This window comes from Saimiri boliviensis, chromosome 7, assembly GCF_048565385.1.
Source record: "Saimiri boliviensis isolate mSaiBol1 chromosome 7, mSaiBol1.pri, whole genome shotgun sequence".
Classification (NCBI taxonomy): Eukaryota; Metazoa; Chordata; class Mammalia; order Primates; family Cebidae; genus Saimiri; species Saimiri boliviensis.
Window position 1 is genome coordinate 71,276,793 of NC_133455.1, and position 6,072 is coordinate 71,282,864.

Sequence of the window (6,072 nt, forward strand, 5' to 3'; positions counted from 1 at the left end):
TGACCTATGTAACTTTTATTGAGATTAATTTGTTAATTTTTTCTCTGTAGTATCCAAACTTACCATGCTTAGATTTCCCCATATTTTAGGCAAGTAAGAATTTGGTTAAGGCCAGGCATGGTGGCTCACGCCTGTAATCCCAACAGTTTGGGAGGCTGAGGCAGGTGGATCAGAAGGTCAGGAGTTCGAGACCATCTTGACCAAAATAGGGAAACCCTCTTTCTTTTTTTTTTTTTTTTTAAAGACGGAGTTTCGCTCATTACCCAGGCTGGAGTGCAATGGCGCGATCTCGGCTCACCGCAACCTCCGCCTCCTGGGTTCAAGCAATTCTCCTGCCTCAGCCTCCTGAGTAGTTGAGATTACAGGCCCGCGCCACCATGCCCAGCTAATGTTTTGTATTTTTAGTAGAGACGGGGTTTCACCATGTTGACCAGGATGGTCTCGATCTCTCGACCTTGTGATCCACCCGCCTCGGCCTCCCAAAGTGCTGGGATTACAGGCTTGAGCCACCGCGCCCGGCCTTGAAACCCTCTTTCTAATAAAAATACAGGCCGGGCGCGGTGGCTCAAGCCTGTAATCCCAGCACTTTGGGAGGCCAAGGCGGGTGGATCACAAGGTCGAGAGATCGAGACCAACCTGGTCAACATGGTGAAACCCCGTCTCTACTAAAAATACAAAAAATTAGCTGGGCATGGTGGCGCGTGCCTGTAATCCCAGCTACTCAGGAGGCTGAGGCAGGAGAATTGCCTGAACCCAGGAGGCGGAGGTTGCGGTGAGCCGAGATCGCGCCATTGCACTCCAGCCTGGGTAACGAGAGCGAAACTCCGTCTCAAAAAAAAAACAAAAAAAAAAAAAACAAAGATTAGCCAGGTGCGGTGGCTCACGCCTGTAATCCCAGCACTTTGGGAGGCCGAGGCGGGTGGATCACAAGGTCGAGAGATCGAGACCATCCTGGTCAACATGGTGAAACCCCGTCTCTACGAAAAATACAAAAAATTAGCTGGGCATGGTGGCGCGTGCCTGTAATCCCAGCTACTCAGGAGGCTGAGGCAGGAGAATTGCCTGAACCCAGGAGGCGGAGGTTGCGGTGAGCCGAGATCGCGCCATTGCACTCCAGCCTGGGTAACGAGAGCGAAACTCCGTCTCAAAAAAAACAACAACAAAAAAAAAAAAAAACAAAGATTAGCCAGGTGCGGTGGCTCACGCCTGTAATCCCAGCACTTTGGGAGGCTGAGGCGGGTGGATCACGAGGTCAAGAGATCGAGACCATCCTGGTCAACATGGTGAAACCCCGTCTCTACTAAAAATACAAAAAAATCGGCTGGGCATGGTGGCATGTGCCTATAATCCTAGCTACTCAGGAGGCTGAGGCAGGAGAATTGCCTGAACCTAGGAGGTGGAGGTTGCGGTGAGCTGAGATTGCGCCATTGCACTCCAGCCTGGGTAGCAAGAGCGAAACTCCGTCCCCCCCCCGCCCCAAAAAAATACAGATTTAGTTGGGCATGGTGGCAGATGCCTGTAGTCCCAGCTACTCGGGAGGCTGAGGCAGGAGAATAGCTATCAAAGCAACTAGATGTTAAGTTTTTCACAAAATTCCAGCCTTCTCCTACCTAGCCTGTATTTTTTCATATTCGGTACAATGCTGGGTGACCCACTAATAAAACATTTTTGATTGTCAAAAGAATTCATGATAAACAGGATAAATTACAATTAGCATAGAACTAAAATGGTGGACAAAACCTTCATGCTACTGTAGCAATCACCCTCAACCTGTCCTCCTTAGAAATAGCTAAATTTAGGAAACTGTATAGCACCAATATCACCACCTGTCAAAATGTACAAAAAATATGCTACACTCATTCATCTAAACTTAAAAGATTTCACCCACAGGCTGGGCGCAGTGGCTCACACCTGTAATCTCAGCACTATGAAAGGCCGAGGTGGGCGGATCACGATAGAGACCATCCTGGCCAACATGATGAAACCCCGTCTCTACTGAAAATACAAAAGTTAGGCCGGGCGCGGTGGCTCAAGCCTGTAATCCCAGCACTTTGGGAGGCCGAGGCGGGTGGATCACGAGGTCAAGAGATCGAGAGCATCCTGGTTAACATGGTGAAACCCCATCTCTACTAAAAATACAAAAATTAGCTGGGCATGGTGGCGCGTGCCTGTAATCCCAGCTACTCAGGAGGCTGAGGCAGGAGAATTGCCTGAACCCAGGAGGCGGAGGTTGCGGTGAGCCGAGATCGCGCCATTGCACTCCAGCCTGGGTAGCAAGAGCGAAACTCCGTCTCAAAAAAAAAAAAAAGAAAGAAAATACAAAAGTTAGCTGGGTGTGGTGGCACATGCCTGTGGTCCCAGCTACTCAGGAGGCTGAGGCAGAAAAATCGCTTGAACCCAGGAGGCAGAGGTTGCATTGAGTCGAGATTGCGCCACTGCACTCCAGCCTGGTGACAGAGCAAGACTCAGTCTCAAAAAAAAATTAAAAAAAAAAAAAAAATCGCCGGGCGCGGTGGCTCAAGCCTGTAATCCCAGCACTTTGGGAGGCTGAGGCGGGTGGATCACGAGGTCAAGAGATCGAGACCATCCTGGTCAACATGGTGAAACCCCGTCTCTACTAAAAAATACAAAAAATTAGCTGGGCATGGTGGCGCGTGCCTGTAATCCCAGCTACTCAGGAGGCTGAGGCAGGAGAATTGCCTGAACCCAGGAGGCGGAGGTTGCGGTGACCCGAGATCGAGCCATTGCACTCCAGCCTGGGTAACAAGAGTGAAACTCTGTCTCAAAAAAAAAAAAAAAAAAATCACCCACAATACTAAAGCATTTTGAGACAGGATTTCACTGTGTTGGCTAGGCATAAGCCACCGTGCCCAGCCCAGAAAATGTTTTGAGACAAGAGTCTTGCTCTGTCACCCAGGCTGGTGCAATGGCGCCATCTCAGGTCACTATAACCTCCATCTTCCAGGTTCCAGAGATTATCCTGCTTCAGCCACTCCAGTAGCTGGATTACAGGTACACACCACCACACCCAGCTAATTTCTGTAGTTTAGTAGAGATGGGGTTTCAACATGTTGGCCAAGCTGGTCTCGAACTCTTGACCTCAGGTGATCCACCTGCCTTGGCCTCCCAAAGTGCTGAGATTACAGGAGTGAGCCACCTTGCTGCGCCCAGAAAATGTTAACAGCTTTGAATTAGAAATTAGGTACAGCTGGGCGCGACGGCTCAAGTTGGTAATCCCAGCACTTTGGGAGGCTGAGGCAGGTGGATCACGAGGTCGAGAGATCGAGACCATCCTGGTCAACATGGTGAAACCCCGTCTCTACTAAAAATACACACACACAAAAAAAATTAACTGGGCATGGTGGCACATGCCTGTAATCCTAGCTACTTAGGAGGCGGAGGCAGGAGAACTGCTTGAACCCAGGAGGGGGAGGGAGGTTGCGGTGAGCCAAGATTGTGCCATTGCACTCCAGCCTGGGTAACAAGAGCGAAACTCCATCTCAAAAAAAAAAAAAAAAAAAAAAAATGAGGTATAATGCACAAAGTTTGGTACCTAAGCAGTAAGGACTGATGAGAACCTGTCCAAGTGTTTGAACACAAAATAGATTTAATTATAGCCAGGTGGAGTGGCTCACACCTAATACCGGCACTTGGGGAGATCAAGGTAAACATTACCACTTGACCCCAGGAGTTCAAAAACAGCTTGGGAAACATGGAGACACAGGTCTACTATATATATATGTATGTGTGTGTGTGTGTATATATATATATATATATATATATATATATATATATATATATATATATATATATATCTCCACTGGGTGTGGTGGCTGAGCTGACTGCATAACTGCACTCCAGCCTGGGCAAGTTTTGTTTTGTTTTAAAGATGGGGTTTCACCATGATGGCCAGGCTGGTCTTGAACTCCTGACCTCAGGTGATCCACCCACCTCGGCCTCCCAAAGTGCTAGGATTACAGGCGTGAGCCACAGCGCCCGGCCAAGTTTTTTTTTTGAGCTGGAGTTTCACTCTTGCTGCCCAGGCTGGAGAGCCATGGCACGATCTCGGCGCATTGCAACCTCTGCCTCCTGGGTTCAAGCAATTCTCCTGCCTCAACCTCCTGACTAGATGGGATTACAGGCAGACGTTACCACTCCTAATTTTGTATGTTTAGTAGAGACAGGGTTTTTCCATGTTGGTCAGGCTGGTTTTGAATTCCTCATCTCATGATCTGCCCGCTTCAGCCTCCCAAAGTGCTGGGATTACAGGTATGGACCACTGTGCCTGGCTTGAAATGGAATTTTGCTCATTGCCCAGGCTGGAATGCAACTGTGCCATCTCTGCTCACTGCAAACCTCTGCCTCCCGAGTTTAAATGATTCCCCTGCCTCAGCCTCCCAAGTAGTTGGTATTAGGCGCATGCCACCATGCCCAGCATCTTTGTATGAATAGAAACAGGGTTTCACCATGTTGGCCAAGCTGGTCTTGATCTCCTGACCTCAGGTGATGCTCCCGCCTCGGCCTCCCAAAGTGCTGGGAGCCACTGCGCCTGGCCTTGTTTTTTGAGACAGTGTCTCACTCTGTTGCCCAGGCTGTTCTGTGGTACAATCTTGGCTCACTGCAACCCAACAGCCCTGGCCCAGGTGAGCCACCCACCTCAGCTTCCGGAGTAGCTGGGATTTACAGGAAATGTGCCACCATACCCAGCTATTTTTTCTTTTGTCAAGATGGGGTTTAGCCATGTTGCACAGGCTCATCTCAAGCGATCTGCCCACCTCAAGCCCCTCAGCCTCCCGAAGTGCTGGGATTACAGATGTGAGCTACTGTACCTGCCTTTTATAATGCCATAGTTTAATGGCTGGGCAGCTTGCCAATCAATCACTGATTTCCAAAACTCAGAGACAATTTTTTTTTTTTTTTTTTTTTGAGACGGAGTTTCGCTCTTGTTACCCAGGCTGGAGTGCAATGGCGCGATCTCGGCTCACCGCAACCTCCGCCTCCTGGGTTCAGGCAATTCTCCTGCCTCAGCCTCCGGAGTAGCTGGGATTACAGGCACGCGCCACCATGCCCAGCTAATTTTTTGCACCTTTAGTAGAGACGGGGTTTCACCATGTTGACCAGGATGGTCTCAATCTCTTGACCTCGTGATCCACCCGCCTCGGCCTCCCAAAGTGCTGGGATTACAGGCTTGAGCCACCGCGCCCGGCGACAATTTTTAAGAAAAGGAAACAGAAGGGTTTAAATGTTTTTCCCCGTAAAGCTAAGACCTACACATAATAATACACTATACAGGCCGGGCGCGGTGGCTCAAGCCTGTAATCCCAGCACTTTGGGAGGCCGAGGCGGTTGGATCACGAGGTCGAGAGATCGAGACCATCCTGGTCAACATGGTGAAACCCCGTCTCTACTAAAAACACAAAAAATTAGCTGGGCATGGTGGCTCGTGCCTGTAATCCCAGCTACTGAGGAGGCTGAGGCAGGAGAATTGCCTGAACCCAGGAGGCGGAGGTTGCGGTGAGCCGAGATCGCGCCATTGCACTCCAGCCTGGGTAACAAGAGCGAAACTCCGTCTCAAAAAATAATAATAATAATAATAATACACTATACATACCTATTATCACACTTCCCATCTATCAAGTTTTTGTCTGTGTCCCCCAGCCTAGCTTGTAAGCTGAGCACAGCAATCGTATGAAATATTAATCTTTGTATCACCAGCACTTTAACTGCCTGCAACACAGGTCCTGTGTATCTGACATTAGGAAGTGCTGGAAATACAAGGTGTCTCTATGTTATGGCAAATACAGAAGCTGTGAGGGAATGAAAACTGCCAAAATGCAGAAGTTCAAAGATTTAGAGGAGGACAACACATTTCGTTTTATTTCAATCAAATCACAACACTTTCTTTTCCAACTGCTGCAAAGTGTATCTACAATATTCTATTACAGATCCACTTAAAAAAGGTTTCCTGTGACATTACAGCAAGCCTCTTTTTTTCAAACAGAGGAATAATCCCAAATTCTTCCTCAAAAATAAAAACTCCATTCCAGTAAATACATAAAAATTACAGTAAGC